General features: G+C 49.8%; 1 protein-coding gene across 8 annotated transcripts in view; it reads right to left on the bottom strand.

Annotated features, from left to right (window-relative positions):
* Positions 1-10,001, bottom strand: part of TBL1X (transducin beta like 1 X-linked) — a 199,785-nt gene extending 189,784 nt beyond the window's left edge. For 4 of the 8 annotated variants that reach the window (XM_073227773.1, XM_073227775.1, XM_073227776.1 and 1 more), the window contains exon 1: positions 9,747-9,993. The gene's annotated coding sequence lies outside the window, so the exon portion shown is untranslated. Of the gene's footprint in view, positions 1-9,746 lie in introns of all 8 variants that reach the window. The other 4 variants (XR_012127440.1, XM_073227780.1, XM_073227778.1 and 1 more) reach the window with 4 other exon arrangements.
* Positions 10,002-16,354: the final 6,353 nt, after the last annotated feature.

Here is a 16,354-nt window from a genome sequence, read left to right as displayed (position 1 = left end):
TTCCCTCCACAGTCCACAATTATGTGATCTGAACTGTGAACACAATATTTGTATTTATTTACTCTGAGTTACACCAGTAATATAACATCATCTACAATGACAATTTGCTTTTCAAAAAAAAAAACCTCTCATGTGAAATGCAAAAAAATCATTATTTAATAACAACCATGATAGATGAACTATGTCTCTGGAAAAAAAAAGAAACAGTCAGACTGAGGCACCCAAGGACTTTTATCACAACCCAGTTCCTGCTCTACCTCAGGTCGCTCTTTTAACGCTGGAACCTCTTCTTCAACATAAAGCCGGATCTCAGGAGCCCGGAGGGCATCCATCACTGAAAGCAGCTGAATTATAAACAGAATGAAGTGGTGGTGAACACACTGCAGAGTCATGAAATGCTTATTAAAAAAGCACAGCATTGCTCCAAAGGTTCGACCTGTGCCTGCAACCGAGATGCTGTCATTCGGCTCTAAAACACAAACAGTGCCTCAGCTTCTTCAACATGCGAAATCCAGGAGACCCAAATGTGCACAGGACCCCCACACTGCATGTGCCTTCTTCCCTAATTCACACCATTAACAGCTAGACCGCTGGCGCCCCGTCCAATCTTCAAGCTGGCAGACCTCACACTCACGCAGCGCTGGTGTGCACACACACCTTGACAGCTGAAGCCAGAGGGGAAGGGGAGCAGTCACTGCATCCCCCACTTGCATTTGGAAACTTCAATATTGACCCCTCCCTGCCTCTGGGGCCCTCATCTGTGATCACTAAATGTTTTTCCATGGCATACGCCAATCAGTGAAAGAGTTTTCAGCGTGTACCCCCAAGTTATCAAATGTTTCACCTAGATACAACCCCGAACTAACATTACATGCATTTTTCATAGACCACAAAAACAGATCTTTTCAAGTGTTAGATAAAAGGTAAGCAGACATTTTAATAGTTTCTTCCTGCATGCCAATAAATCTCGCTGTGCACCTGCCAGGACACAAAATTGATGTGGGACCGCGCTCTGGGAATTAAAAACCAAGACAAGGCTTTTCAGGTCTCACCCCCTCCCCACCTGCCCTTCAAAATACCGACACTACTGGTTTAAAGGAAATGTCCTGGGAGGTTTGTGTAACTGATCAGAGAGGATCTCGAAATTGATAAGGCAACTCTGATGTCCACAAGCCTCTCCCCTTATTATCGCCTCATCCACAATCATTTCTGTCATGTTCCAGACACGTGAGATCATTCTTAGTTCCATCAACTTCTGCACAGTGAGGCACCTCCAACGTTGTATCTTCTGGTGAGGCCTCTTTAAGTCTGATGCTACAGATCCCTGGAAATTGTGGAAATTGGCATGGAATCACCCATGCGTCTTACAAATACAAACCCAATGTGGTATTTTTTCCATAATCAAATTAGGTATTACACCAACGTGTGTCTCCCAGACCGACCTGCGGCTGCCAGGAACTGGCAATCGCCACCTATAAGTTGATCAGTGTAAACACTTGAGTCTTTACCAACACAGAGATGGCAGTAAACTTGTGTGGGATTAAAATGCCTCTTAAGATTCTGCTGCGTAAAGAACCCAAGACAGGGACCCAAGTTTAATTCACTCCCCAAATGAAGCAAACGGTATGGACATCAACTCTCTGCTCAGCAGCTTTTATCAAATACAACCCAGAACGGTGCCACCACCTGTGCCTGTGTAGATGCTGGGAATTATGTCTGCATACTGGTATAACACAATAGCAGCACACAGACTTCCACTCCACTTTCTCATTTCTCATCTTCAAATGGATGTCAAGACAACGAGCACAATCGGAGGAGCACGGCCTGTACCTGGTTAAGACTACGAATTCCCCACAACGCACGAGAAACAGAGGTCACTGCTCAGTTACACTGAGTTTTTCTCCAGTTTTAACGATGACTTATATGGTCTTGCTATTTTAAAGCATTTGTTACCACTGACTTAAGAAATAAAATGGCTTCATGCGCAGTAAGCTTCCTTTTGTCCAAATTCCATTGACAGGGACGTTCAAACACATAGAGAAGTTTGCAGAACTCAACACCGGATGTTCACACGCTAAGGCCTAATGATGATGAGTAAGCTCTCCAAGAAGGGGACTGTGTCCTTGTAACATTGTTCCGAGAGGATGATGCTGGGTAACCAGTTCTCAAGGGGCTGAGGAAAGTTTTCCATTTTTTGGAGACTGGGTGATCAGCCCGGGTAGGGGTCCTCACCTCCACTTGCGTCTGTATTCTTGCTGAGGATTGGTGGCCAGGGTCCCCAAAGGAAGTGCTCGGGGGTGGCTATTTAGGGTCATATTCTAGGCCCCAGGTTCCAGGCTCCAAATATCTCCCCCTGCACCCTGCCCCCTTTACGAGGAAGAGCAAAGAAAACACTTGTGTTTTCTTTTTAGCATTCCAGCCACATCCACCACATCGGAAAAAATGACAGGAATTCAAGGCAGACACCCTTTTCAACAGTAAACACTGTGAATTCTGCCCTAAGCATTCTCAGTGCTTATTTCACAGGGTCCCTCGTGAGACTGGGAAACTACAACACTCATAAGAATCATGCAGAAGCCCCAGCAGCCCAACGTGTCCTCTCAGTCGCTGGGCTGCTGTTCATTTTCATTTTTAAGTAAAATAAGCAACTTAGTTATCCATTTGAGTTAAATATTGCTTATTTTAACCATGGGTAAAAAAAAAAACAGCCAACGCATGGGACATGTATCAACTGCCAGTTTACCTTTTAGTTAACATAAAACCACGACAATCCTTAACCACTCTTAAAGGAAAAAAAGCCTCCCCAACATTCAAGCGGTGTCCCTTTCCCTAATTAAAATCCTGCTCACAAGAGGTTGGGGGAGACTGAAGATCCTCTTATCCACACTTTCACCCTACAGGTGAGAACACTTCACACCAGCAGGCAAGCACCCAAGACGGGACGCCAGTAGCAAAACACCAAAACATGGGGTCCAGGATTCAGCTAGAAAACATGCCACCTCTTATTAGACAGAATTACATCCCAAAGTAAAATGCAGGTAAACAATTCCACAGAAGCACAGACACAGGAATTTGTTTTACTTCTGCAACAAAATAATGCAAATACAACTTGATATTTTTGGCCCTTTTTATATCCAGAGTATGACCCTCCTGGGAAATCTGCAATACCTCCACCCATGCATCTTCTTTTAGAAACTAAAAACATGACTTTAACCTTCTGGTACCTCTCACGTAGTAAACATCTTTCAGTAGTACTGCACAGAAAGGTTCAGGAAACATTCTCTGAGTGCATCAAAAAATGTTCCATTTCAACTAATTCGGCAGCAAGAATTAACTGGCATAAAAAAAAGAGCAAATCTCTAGCAGCCCCAAGAAGACACCTGATACTTTTAAAAAAAACTCTATGGCTTCTTACAAGTTGTAAGAAACGTAAGCTTTCCCTGGCTTTGGATAATACCCACAGGGCAAACCCTGCTGTTTTGAAGAAACCACACAGCCCCAAGCGTGCAAACGCACAAAGCTCAGCGTTGTCAGAAACATCTGGAAGGCACTGGAAGACCCAAGGGGCTCACCATCCTGAGCTGAAATGGAATTACCACGCCCCGGAGGGCAGAGCTGATGGGCTGTGCCCCAGGTGAGGGTCTGGGCAGGGGCTACTCTGGAGCAGCTACAGCGGAACCGCACCACGGACACATCTGGGGGGACAGAAATGTTCTGAATCCCGATTCTGTGCTGGCTACACAAATCTACACCTGTGCTGAAATTCACAAAACTGTAGTGGGAAAGAGAAGAGAGTCAACTGTATCACATGGTAATCTATAAAGTCATGTATATACACATCGGACTTCAGAGGGAAAAAAAGGTTAACAAAAGGAAGCAAGCCCCAAAACTACTAAAGACACATTTCCACACCACTCCCACCCTCGGAGGCAGAGGAAGATTTAAGCTCGGACCCGAAGCGTGCCCAGGATGCTACCTCCTCTAATACGCCGAGCCTGGGAAATTCACTGTTTCATTTCCTCTCTGTCTCCATGAGAAACCAAGAAGAGAAATGGGAGCTGCTTTGCTCAAAGATGCAACGAGCGCGTGGTGCATGGGCTGCAAACCCAGGTCCCTCAGAGCCGGTCATCCGTCCCTGCCCACCAGGAGGCCCAGTGGCCACTGCCCAGGCTGCACCGGGGGTTCCTCCGGGGTCACTGCGCCAGGAACTGGGCACATAGTGGGACCAGACCCTGGGCACCAATGGTGCCCTTGTCCCGCTGAAGAGGCCATTGCCAAGACCGTGCAGGTTCATGCCCGCTGCATGCACAGCCGCTAACCGGGCTGCTGGCAGGAAGGCGCAGAGTCCAAGGCCAGCCCAAGCTCTGCAGGCGCCCACGTGCCCCTCCGCAGTCCTGCAACCTAGTGGGTAACCGCAAGTTCCGGAAAACTGCCATTCCACAGGGAAGGGTATCGTCCACAGGAACATGAGGACGGGTGCTGCATGGCCCTGAGAAATGCCGAAAGCACCAAGGAGCAGGCCAGAAGGAAGGAAGCCCTGGTCCATCAGCGACTATATCCACAGCCCCAAGAGGAAGAGGTGGAGAAAAGGCACTGAAGGGGGTTGTTCGGCTCCGGGGCTCTGAATGCCCTGTGCTACCGCAGAGCTCAGGTGACAGCAGCCCCTCCCCAGTGCCCCAGCCTCGCAGCTATTCCTTCTTCAAGGTCGGGGAGCCCCCACCTCCTCCTTCCCTCCCTTCTCCTGGGAGTGCCTGAAACTCCTACTGTCTCAGTTGGCGCTACGCTAATTCTCGCCCTAATGCATCCCCAAAGAGCGGGACTGTGCCTTGAAAACACAGAATTGCACGTGTACTTTTGTCTTGGTATCCACCTGCGCCATGGACCTTGCCCCAAACAAGGCAGAGGGAGACTAGTCTGAGAACAGGAGTTTAAAACCAAAAGGACTGTAGACTTGACAGCATGATTCAGGATTGGTTTCTCCACCTTGACATCATCATCAGCATTTGGGTCCAAATCATTCTCTGTGCTGGAAACTTCTGTGCATTTTAGCAGCGGCCACAGATGCCCCTCAACCCCAGGAGCACCACCATCCCCCTCCACAAGGTTGTGACAATCAAAAGTATCTCTAGACGTTGCCAAATGCTAGTTGACGGTATTGGGCAAAACTGACCCAATCGAGAACCACTAGTTGACTGCAGGATTCTAGAGTTCAAAGCAGAAGATAAAATTCGTAAGCACCCACCCCCTCTACCTTCATCTCTTAAAGACTTCTCTTGTGGACCCCCTCAAGCTGCAGCCCCATGTCTGCCAAGAGCAAACGCAGACAACAAAACAGCACCCCACTTCCTTTCTAAGGGGAAAACATCCTCTCCTGTTTTAAGTTTGCCCCCATTCAATTTTTTAACAGCTTCCAGTTCACACTGCAATCTTTCCAATAAATATTTGACAGCGGTGAGGAAGTACAGAACAGCCTAGGAGGCGGCCTGCCTGGTGAACGCAGAATTTGACCCGATCTCCAATCAAGTTCTCAGCTTCCTGATCAAGAAGGCAGCTGGGGAACCAAATTCTTACGCATAGCGTTTTTCCCTTGTGGTTTTAAACTCCGGTTCTCAGACGAGGCTCCCTCTGCCCTCTGTGAACATGTTGACTTTGTCAGTCCTTTCCCAGAGCCAGCTTTTATTTCGGTTGTATTGGGTCCCTTTCTGCCAATCTGGCCAGCACAGGCCATTTGCTGGGGCCCCACGGAAACGACGGAGAGGAGGGAAGGCCAGGAAGTCGAGACCCAGGGACAAAGTCACACCCCATCTCTGCTCAAGAGGCCAGTTACTTCCTTCAGACTAAAAATAGTGATTAAAAAAAAAAAGTTTATCTTTCCAACTCAAAAAAAATTGTTTACAAAATGACTTTAGTCTTGCTTCCTGATTTAAACTATTTTTTAAATGGTGGTACAAGAGTAACAATTTATTGGATGTAGGGTATTACCTTTTTTTTTTTAAGGGGAAAAACAGGGGCAGTGGAAGGTACTGGGAAACCACAGCTGAGTCAGGGTCACCTCCCTCGGCAGAGCAACTATCTGTGTCGTCCAGGCTCGGGATTCCGCCTGGCATGTCGTGTGTGCAGAGCCCCAGAATCCTGGCACCCCAGTGGAAAACTAGGAAAGGGAGCCACCCAGGTCTGAGCTGAGGAGGTCTCCCACCCAAAAGGTAACTGAGAATTGGCATTCCTGACGCTCTGGACCCAAAGGAGTTGGCTTTTCTGGGCCAGCCCCACTCTGCAGGTACCCCTCCAACCTCTGGAAGGTAGTCTTGGACATCCTTTGGGTGACCGGTTGCACCAAGGACCTGGGAGGAAGGAAAAATAAGGCCAAATGGCAGAAGGGTATCTGGGAATCCATGTCTCTGACAGACATGAAATTGGGTGTTCCCCCCAACCGAATTTACAAACAAGATTTCTAACCCACTGCTATAAAAAAATACAAAGAACTCTGCAAAAGACACATCAGCAAAGTAACATTTAAAAATAACATCCTGACTCAGGGACCTGGTATACAGCAATCAGCCAGCACTTAGCCACTTGAGAAAAAAATCCTCTATTTTGAATGTTGGAAGGATTCCTCACCAGCCTTTAATATGGAAGAATTTGACCTCAAGAAATAGGAACCCTAATTCTTAGGACTTAAACTTCAGGGTGGGGGTGGGAGGTAGGAGTTTACCACACAGCAGGTACAGCCTCTCAGTCGCCCACATGGGCCCCGCGGATGCTGACAGCTTGGGAGGGTCACCGTAACCCGCTTAAGCAGGCAACTTGGGGACCGGCCATACCGCTCTCCGGATGGGGAAACTAATGCACAGTGCCACTCAATACCCTGCCCCAAGGTTCAGCACTCCTTGAGAGATTCTGGCTTGGAGTTCTGGCTTTCCAAGTCAAAGCGGATCCAAAGCACCTCAACTGAAAACCATCACTCTCAATTTTAGGTTAGGAATCAGTTCACTGAAATTACTTTCCTGGGTCAGGCGCGGGCTGAAATGGGTCTTCTTTCCAAAGGTATTCCTGTGAATTACTTCAAATTTTCATGGCCAGTCCCCTCCCCCCACAAAAGGACACTCTCATTACTGTCTCGGTAATATTTCACTGCAGTAACTAAAAACAGCGTCCTCCGAAAGAACCTTCTGAGGTTTTGTGCCGTCCAGGATGGCGGCCACTAGCCACATGCGTCTACTGACTACGTGAATTACAGCTAACACAACTGAAAGAACAGAACTGCTCATTTTATTGAATTTTAATTAATTTAAATCTAAATAGACCCATGTGACTAATGGTTACCATATTGGACAATGAAGCTACAAAAGAAAACAATCCCTCTACTGTGGTCCATGTTTTGCGATTCTGTTGAGATACGCTCGTATATATATGTACATACATATACACACAGACTTCAATGTAGTTTCTTCTGAGAGGGAGCATGTCTGTGCATGTGTGTGTGTGTGATTTAAAGACCTTCTGTCTTCAAATGGGAAAATTCACACCAGGTACACAGGAAGGCAAATGACACCAAGCTTAAGACCCAGTCTTTGGGAGTCAAACAACCCCTTCCTCCCTATATATTAGCAAGTCAGTGTCCTCTTCAGTAAAGTGGAAATAGTAGTTGCTACACACAGGACATTAAGTGCCTGCAAAATCCTCAGTGCATGACATTTGAGGAAGACAAAGACAATTATTCCATTTACCCAATAGCAACAACTAAAATTTACAGGCGGCTTTATAGTTTCCAAAAAACTCATACATTCTCTCTTTCCATCATGGTGTATACCACCCAGTGAGGACCGTGACTTCAGTTCCCCTTTTTATTTTTACACATACAGAAAATGACACTCGGAAAAGTTGCAGGCCTTCAAGATCAGTGGTAGAGCATGAGAGGGTGGGCCCTTCCACTAGGTCAGGCCAGGTGGGGACAAAGGCTGTTTTCCCAGCCAAGATGGAGTTGGCCTCAGGACTCTATCCTGGCGGCTGTACGGAGCCCACTGAAACCCTAACAAGCCATCCTGGCAGGTCCAGAGGCCAGGACCTATGAGAAAGCAAGCTCCTGTAGGCAGCAGTGAGAGTCCAGAGCAGCCAGGACACGGCGCACCATTCCTCCCCAGCCCATTAAAATGCCGCAACTTGCAGGACGGGTGAGTTTTGAGAGATTTAGGGATCTACGTGTGTTCTCCAGCAGGTTGATGATTCCTGAACTGACCAAGCACGGATGAAGGGACAGGTCAACCCCAAGGGACCTGGCAACACATGCCCTGTTGTGCACACCACTAAATACAGCTCCAAAAATCTCCATTGTCGTTCCACAGGTGCGTGCGTGCTCGCTTAAGGGCTGGAATCCCCTTAAGGGGCTATTTTAGTAGGTGGGTCAAGTGATGAACTTCCACTTTTACCACCTGTTATCTGGCTGCGTGGTTTTCTACTGTCCGCAGCACAGGGGACACTTTAACATCAAAATACAAGCGTCATAACTTCTTAATTGTTCCATGCCCAACACCCACCCACCCAATCGCGTGTTCTCCAGGAACAACTACGTGTGAACTTTTGATAAAATCGTCAAGAGCCATTAACTACACTGAAGCCACTGCTTAGTACCTTAGCAGGGCGCTCCCCTCCCCCTCCCGGCTCTAGTCCCACCCCTCCCCTTCCAGGTGAAACCCGGGACTCGGGCGGCGCGTCAGAAGAGAATAACAACCCGTCAGGTCAGGCTACAGGTGACAATGCAAAGCAGAAGCAGGTGGGATGCAATAGACGGTGGGTTTGGTTCCTTTTCGGGTTCTGCTCCACATCACCACCAACTAGGGGGAATAAAAAACAAAAGCACCTACGTCTCTAACTTTGTGTAATTTCCAGTGCAGTTGGCTTCAGAAGTGAGGCCCTGCAACCAGGGCCTGGCCGAGGCCTGACTGCGCACGGGTAACGCCTACGGCAACCCCAAATTGTCACATGCCCGGCGACCAGCGACACCCGAAGGCGCACCCCCACCCCGTTCCGTGCACCGCTTCTCCGGGGGTAAGGCCCCGGGGTGCAGGACCGGGATCGGGGCCTGGGGGCGCCCCTCCCGCGAGCCCGGGAGCAACAGGTCTGCACCGCCCCCAGGCCGCCCTCTGAAGACCCCGCCTGCCCAGGAGCGCTCCCCACCCCCACCGATGTCGCCCCAGCCCGGGCTCATGCTTGGGCCGGGGGCTCCTGACTTCCTTAGCTAGCAGTTTCTGCGCCTCGGAAACTGAGCGGCCGCCCGGCCCGCCACTCGCTCCCAGCGCGCCACCGCGCCTGCACCCGGTCCGCGGTGGGCCGTCCGGCGCCAGGGATGAATGGGCTCCCCTCCCCCACGGGGATCCCGCGGCCGCGCAAGTCCGCCCCGCCAGCCCCGGAACCGGCAGACAAAGGGGCCCGGGGACGCGGCCAGCGCTTCCCCAAACTTGCCGGCCGCCTCCCCCTCCCCAAACAAAGGCGCACCCCGCCTCCGCCCGCCCCCCGGCGCGCCGGCACTTTGGGGAGCGGCCACCTCGGGTATTGTTCAGCCTGCAGGGAGCGCGCCGCACCCCATCCCGTGCCCGGGGAACAGCTGGGGGCCGGCCCCTCCAGAGCCCCGGCGGCGGGCGGAGCGGGCGGAGCGCGCCGGCGCCCCGAGCCGCCCGCCAGCCCCGCGGGGGAGGGAGTGGCGCCCCCGCCGGAGAAGTTTGCGCCCCCGCCCCGCGCCCGACACTCACCTCTCCGCGAGCAGCGCAACTTGTGGCGGCGACGCCGCGCTGCGCCCTCCCTCCCGTGGCCGTCGCCGAGCAGGGCCCCGCCGCGGCCGAGCAGGGCCCGGCGCCCGGAGCAGCCGCGCGCCGCCCCCGGGCCGCCCCCGAGTCCCAGAGGCGGGGGCGCTGGAAAGTTTCGAGAACCGAATGGCAGGCGCTGTGGCGGCGGCGGCGGCGGGGGCGCTGGCGGCTCCTCGCTCCCGAGCGCGGAGTGGGGGAGCCGGGGCGGGAGAGGCGGCGGCGGCGGGAGAGGGCGGGACGGCGGGAGGGACCGGCACGGGCAGTGACCTCCGGGTGGAGCGGCCGCCTGCGCACCGACCCCGGCCTGGACGACTGCCAGAGACACCGCCCCCGCCGGCCCCTCCCCCGGGCCCGGGCCGGCCCTCCCCTCCCCCACCCGGCCCTGCCCTCCCTTCCCCCACCGGGCTCAGCCCTCCACTCCCCACCCCCGGCCCGACCGGCACCTCCCCCGCGGAGGCTAGGGACGCTGGGCCTGCCCCTCCCCCGCTGCGCCGGGGGTGAGAGTCCGCGCCCCGTCCAGCCCCTCCCCCACGGGGGCACCCGCGACCCTGCACGGTCCCCCACCCCCAACTTCCCCGCTACGCTCAAGGTGGGTGAGGGGAGCCCGGGCCTCTCCCTACTTGCTCCGCACCCTGTTCCTTCCCCGGGGCCTCCCTGCGTGATGAGGGAACCCGGGCCTACCCCCACGCAGTCCCAGTCCCAAACGCAGGGAGGGGACTGGAACCCCCTGCCCCCGCTACCAGGAGGGGACAGGAAGCCGGGCCACCACCCCCGCGGCTTGCAGGGGGGAGGGGAGCCAAGGCCACAGCCAGCATGTTACCCTCCCCCACCTCCAGCCGCCCAGCTGCCCTAACAGAGCCCGTAGCAACCTGCTCGAGCGTGCATCTCCTTCAAAATCGGCAGCTTAGGGGACACCCCAGTGGTCTCCTTCCCCTCCCCCAAGACTGAGGACTCAGGTGGAGCATCGACCATTGCAAAACATCTCCCAGGAAGAACCAGAAATGCTAGGGGAGAAATTCAGATCCACAGCGGGTGGAGCTCAGGAGACTGATGACACCCGGACCCTCGGGCCTCCTCACCCCTCACCTGCACCCCAACTCCACCACCCCAACCCCACCAGCGGGCTTCAGACCCCGGGCATTTGCAAAGTGTTTTCTTTTGCAGTTAACTTACTTGGCCCTAATGCACCCCAGTGCCCAGCACTCCTTCCTTCCACCTGGGTGAAACTGCCCACCACTCTCGGCCTCAATTCAGCAGAACAGATTGCCACGCCCACCCCTCAGCACCACTGCTCTCTGCTGGGATGAGTATCTTAAAATAAGTTTGCCCCTCCCGTTTGTGTATAAAGGGTCCTAAGAGCCCAGTACAGTCAGCACTTTAAACTGTAACCTCACTTGCTCCCTTCTGGGACACTGGACCGTTTGTTGTTCTGGTTGTTGGGAAGAGGGGGCCGGAGGGTAAGTTTTTAAGGCGCTGGTCCTCCAGCAAAAAGGCGGACCTAAAAATTACCTTGACAAATATTGCTATAAAACGTCCATGTTGTAAAACGACTGTTGCTACACCAATATTAGAGCACATCAATAAAAAATACACACACAGTCTCCCTAATTGTGAATCAGCAGAATAGATTTTGTCTTATTATGCACCAGGTGCCATTCAAGGCCCACCCGAAAGGACGTGTGGGGCCTCCCCTTGAGCCTGCCCTTCGTTGCTCCCGGGTTCTCTGGGCTTGTGCGGACTGATACTAAGGTATTAAATGCAATCGAAAAACCAGGCGTGCAAGAGAAATCCCGAGCGAGCTCATGATGCAACCCTGCCCCGGTTACACGTGCTTCCCTTCCCCCATGGCCCGCTGGTGGGAGCGCTGCGGTTTTTTCGCCTGTAGGGTCACATTGTGGTTGATTGATTCTCCTTTCCCCTTGCTCAGTCATTCAGATTTGGAAAGTAAATAACAAGTTGACAACATTACAGCTCTAGGCTTTACGGGGGAAGCAGCCTTCGACTACCGCACACTCTAGAGTAGCTGCGTAGCAAAACTGCCCTTCTGGCTTTCCTACCTTGCTTATGCTTAGCTGCTTAGAAATTCCAAACTGAACTTGGTGAAAGGCCTCTTTGTTCTGATTATTTGGCAGATGCCAATCATTTGAAGTAGGGGAGAGCGGTAGAAATCCTCACTCCAAACTATGACCCAGTGTGACCAGTTTTTACAACTGGTCTTTGGTAACTAACAATGCAATTGAGCTCAGAATCCACCTTGCCTCTTTGATAATGTCCCAGTAATGTCCACAGGTCAGCTTGCCAAGTCAGGAACCTAGTGCTTGTATCGTACTCTCATAGGACCCCCAAGGGACTTTTTAAGATCTGGGACAGGAAAAGAGACCCCTACACTTATCATAGTACCACTGAAATTCCTTTCCGAAATGTTAGGTGGGTGGTAGGTAGGTGGTAAATTAAACTGTATAATTTCATCTGTTCTGCAGAGCTTTCAAATGTGGAGAAACACAAAGGACTTAATAAAATTGAGCGGGAAAGGATCTAGTGCGTTCTAATGAAGGTTAATATGGACAGGGTGATCAGCAATGATTTCCACACGTACCCACTGCACAAGATGTATATTCCAAACATTTTTTGGTGGCTGACTGGAGGGAGCTGGAATGCAAGAATCTGCTTGTAACAAATGGTATCAGTATTCCCCCAAAACAGTAGTCAAAATTTCCCTTAAAAAGCAAGAGGAACACACACAAATACACTCAACTAACATTTAACAAAGGAGCAAAATATTTCAATGGAGTAAGAATATCCTTTTTAACAAACTGCTCTGGAACAAGGGGGCTTCTATACGCAAGATCATCATCAGTACCATCAAGCCACAGACCTCACATTTTTTAAAAAACTAACTTAAAATAGATTATAGGCCTGAATGTAAAAATGCAAAAATATATAACTCCTAGAAGATAACATAGGAGAAAATCTAAATGACCTTGGGTTTAGCTATGAGTTTCTAGATAATCAACCAAGCATGATTCATGAAAGGAAAAAATTGGTAAGTTGGACTTCATGAAAACTAAAAACATCTGCTTTGCAAAAGACACTGTTTAGAGAGTTAAGACAAGCCACAGGCTGGGAAAAATATTTGCAAAATCTGTATCTGATGAAGGACTGTATCCAAAACATACAAAGAACTCTCAAAACTTAACAATAAAAAAATCCAATTTAAAATGGGCAAAAGATTTGGGGAAAAAAAAACACCAAAGAGGTATACAAATGGCAAATAAGCATACGAAAACATGCGGAACATCATGAATCAGTAGGAACTTACACATTCAAAAAGAAAATATCAACACATCTATTAAAATTATCTCCACTCCCTCCCATCCCCCACCAAACTGACAGCATCAAATGCTAATCGGCCTCAGAGCAACAGGAATGCTCATCCGTCACTGTAGGAATACCAATCAGTACCGCCATTTTGGAGCACGTTCTGCCATTTACTTACAAAGCTAAACACCATCTTACTATACAATCCAGCAGCCATGCTCTTACGTATTTGCCCAAGTGGAAAACTTACCTCCACACAAACACCAGCACAGGAGTGTTTATAGCAGCTGGAACTCTTCAGCGCCAAACGCCGAAAGAAAGCTGTAAGGTTGGCGGCACGGGAAGGCGGGATGAGCACGTCGGACACTGATGACGTAGCAAAGTCCCCGGCTGCTGGCCCTTCCACATCAGACACTGATGACGTGTCAAAGTCCCCGGCTGCTGCCCCTGCCCAACCTGAAAAATGTGCCTTAGGCTAGCCAATCCTTGCGCTGCTGTTAATCTAAGCTCCGCCTCCCCCTACCTTCTTTAAAAACTCGCTGCCTGCCCTGCTGAGCGCGACTTCTCCAGCGTGTCCCAGTGCGAACTGGTGAACCTCACCCACGATTGCACTCAAACTGCCTGGCCCTTTGTTGCCTCTCGTCGCCTGTTTATTTCGATTAAAATTTATCTTACAAAAGCGAGGCGTCCTTTCCAGGATTTGAATGGATAGACAAACTCTGGCACATGCAGATGAAGGAGTATTCCTCAGCACTGAAAAGAAATGAGCTGTAAATGAGCTGTAGAGCCTGGAAGGGATGTGGACGAACATTAGATGCATATTGCTAAGTGCAAGAAGCTAATCTGAAAAGGCTGCATACTCTGATTCTAACTTTAGGACATTCTGGAAAAGGCAAAACTAAGAAGATGAGTGGTTGCCAGGGGTTCTGGGGCTGGGAGAGAAGGAATAAATAGGCAGAGCACATATTTTCAGGGCAGGGAAACTCTTCTTTTTGACACTGGATTGGTGAACGCATGACATTTTGCATTAGTCCTAACAGGTAGAGCTATACAACAGGAAGAGAACTCTAATGTAAACTATGAATTTTACCAATATTGACTCATTCCTGTAACAAATGTACTGCATTTGCAGAAGATAATAACATTGGAAACTGGGCAGGGGGTGGAGGTGGGGGGGCAGGATAATTAGGAACTCTGTACTGTATGCTAAATTGTTCTGTAAATCTAAAACTGTTCTTAAAAAGAAATAGCCTATTAGTTTTAAAAAGACAGTAGGAAGAGGTATGAAACTTCTGAGTCTCTCTGCCCAGTTTTCATTGACTCCAATATCTAATTTCCCGCAGGCCCATCTGATTTTCAAAGACTTCTAACACTTAGGCCAGTATTTGTTCCCATGACCGGCCTACTCAGAAGGCCCTGAGAGTCCAGGATTGACTGGCTGGATGACACAAATCTTTCCTTGATGTTTGGGGAGCGTGTCTCAGCATTGTGTAAGCATCCCTCATGAGCTCCCCTTATGAAATGAGGAAGGGTGTGTGCTCCCCAGTCGTTTACAAACTGCTGGCCTTTCTTGCTTTGGGGCTTGCTTCTTAGAGGGAATTAGAACTATGAAGGGACTGGCTGTACCAGGTGGTGGCCCATGAGGTCTTACTTGGACAAGTACACAGGGGAAACAGCATGAAGAGGCCCATCACCTGCCATGGATGTGAGGTCAGGTGGGTGAAAACCCCTTCTGTACCCCTTGACCTGGGTAAGCACCCAATGCCTTTTAAAAAATATGATGGTATGGGATGAATTCTGCCCCCCAAAATTCATATGTGAAAGTCCTAACCCCCAATACCTTAGAATGCAACTATTTGGAGACATAGCTTTTAGAGTGGTAAGTAATTTACAGGTGCTCATCAGGACAGGTAGTCTCTTGTCCCATGTGACTGGTGTCCTTAGAAGAAAAGGGGATTACAACACAAACATGCGCAGAGGGGCAACCATATGAAGACACAGGGAGAAGACAGCATTGCACGCCCAGGGGAGAGGCCTTGGCAGGAGCCAGCCCAGCCCACACCTGGCTGTCCAACTTCGGGCCTCCTCAGATTGTGGGAAAATCTATTTCTGTTGTGGAAACCACTCAGTCTGCGGTGCTTTGTTCTGGCGGCCCAGCAGACTAACAGATGTGAGCTGTTGCTATTTTATCTTCCATTTGGAACGTCACATTCAGTTCACATCATGTGAATACTGAAAATGCCTAGCAGTTGGCAAGGGGCATTCATGCAGTGTATGGAATTCGGTCCTCCCAGCATCCTGGAGGGCAGAGGATTTTTATCTCCAATATTCAGAGGAGAAGACGGGACCCAAGACGTTAAAGGATTGAGAATGGGGGGTTGTGACCATTTTAATGCCTCACACTTCTTTGGCAGTTTAATGAATATTGTTTCCAAATGCATAAGATGAATAAAATAATACACAGAATCATGAAGAAACCCAATTACGTTAAATATAGTTATCAAATAATTTTTTAAATTCTAATATAGTAACGCATATGCTCCTTTTCCAATAGTTTCACTGTTAAGTTCTAGACGTGGCTCTAATAATTTCCATCATTTCAAAATAGCAATGAGCATAAACAAGATCTGCTTCAACTGTAACCCGAGCTGAAAATGTATCAGACTTCTACTGGTGACAGATTGGTAACGTAGTAAAGACACTGTCAATGCTACTGTCATTCATCTTCTATAGGCATAGCTGTTAGAATGTTAAGTTTCAGTTAGTGGTTAGTGATCATAAAGCTGCAGAGTTTTCCCCCACGCAAGCTCACAGATATCCTGAGATCTCTCCGTGGGGCTTCCTGCCCAGGGAGAAAGTGCAGGCTGGAGTCCGTGGTCCTCCACTGCCCTCGCTCACCTGATTTTATTCATGCCACCACCATGAAATCCCTCCCAGGGGACAGGGGCTGAACACTAGGGTGAGGTGAGTTTAAAAGGGCACCAAAAGCTGACTCATTGAGATAAATCATATTATAATGCAATATTATAAAACTCAAAATGAATGTGCAAAAAATCCATAGTGAACAAAATATGAAAATGTCAAAAAACAGAATCTGACCCTGCCAGGCCTATGGTGGCAGGAATTGGAAAGGACAATGACCAACACAGGCACAATTCCCTGCCCCACAGAGCTTCTGTCTTAGGATAAGAGTCGGTACATGACGGTAATAGTTTTGTAGAGCCCCCAAGCTAAGG

This window comes from Manis javanica, chromosome X (genome assembly GCF_040802235.1).
Source record: "Manis javanica isolate MJ-LG chromosome X, MJ_LKY, whole genome shotgun sequence".
In the NCBI taxonomy this organism is placed as follows: Eukaryota; Metazoa; Chordata; class Mammalia; order Pholidota; family Manidae; genus Manis; species Manis javanica.
Note: the sequence above shows the minus strand (reverse complement) of the source record. Positions and strands in the feature narration are given on the sequence as shown.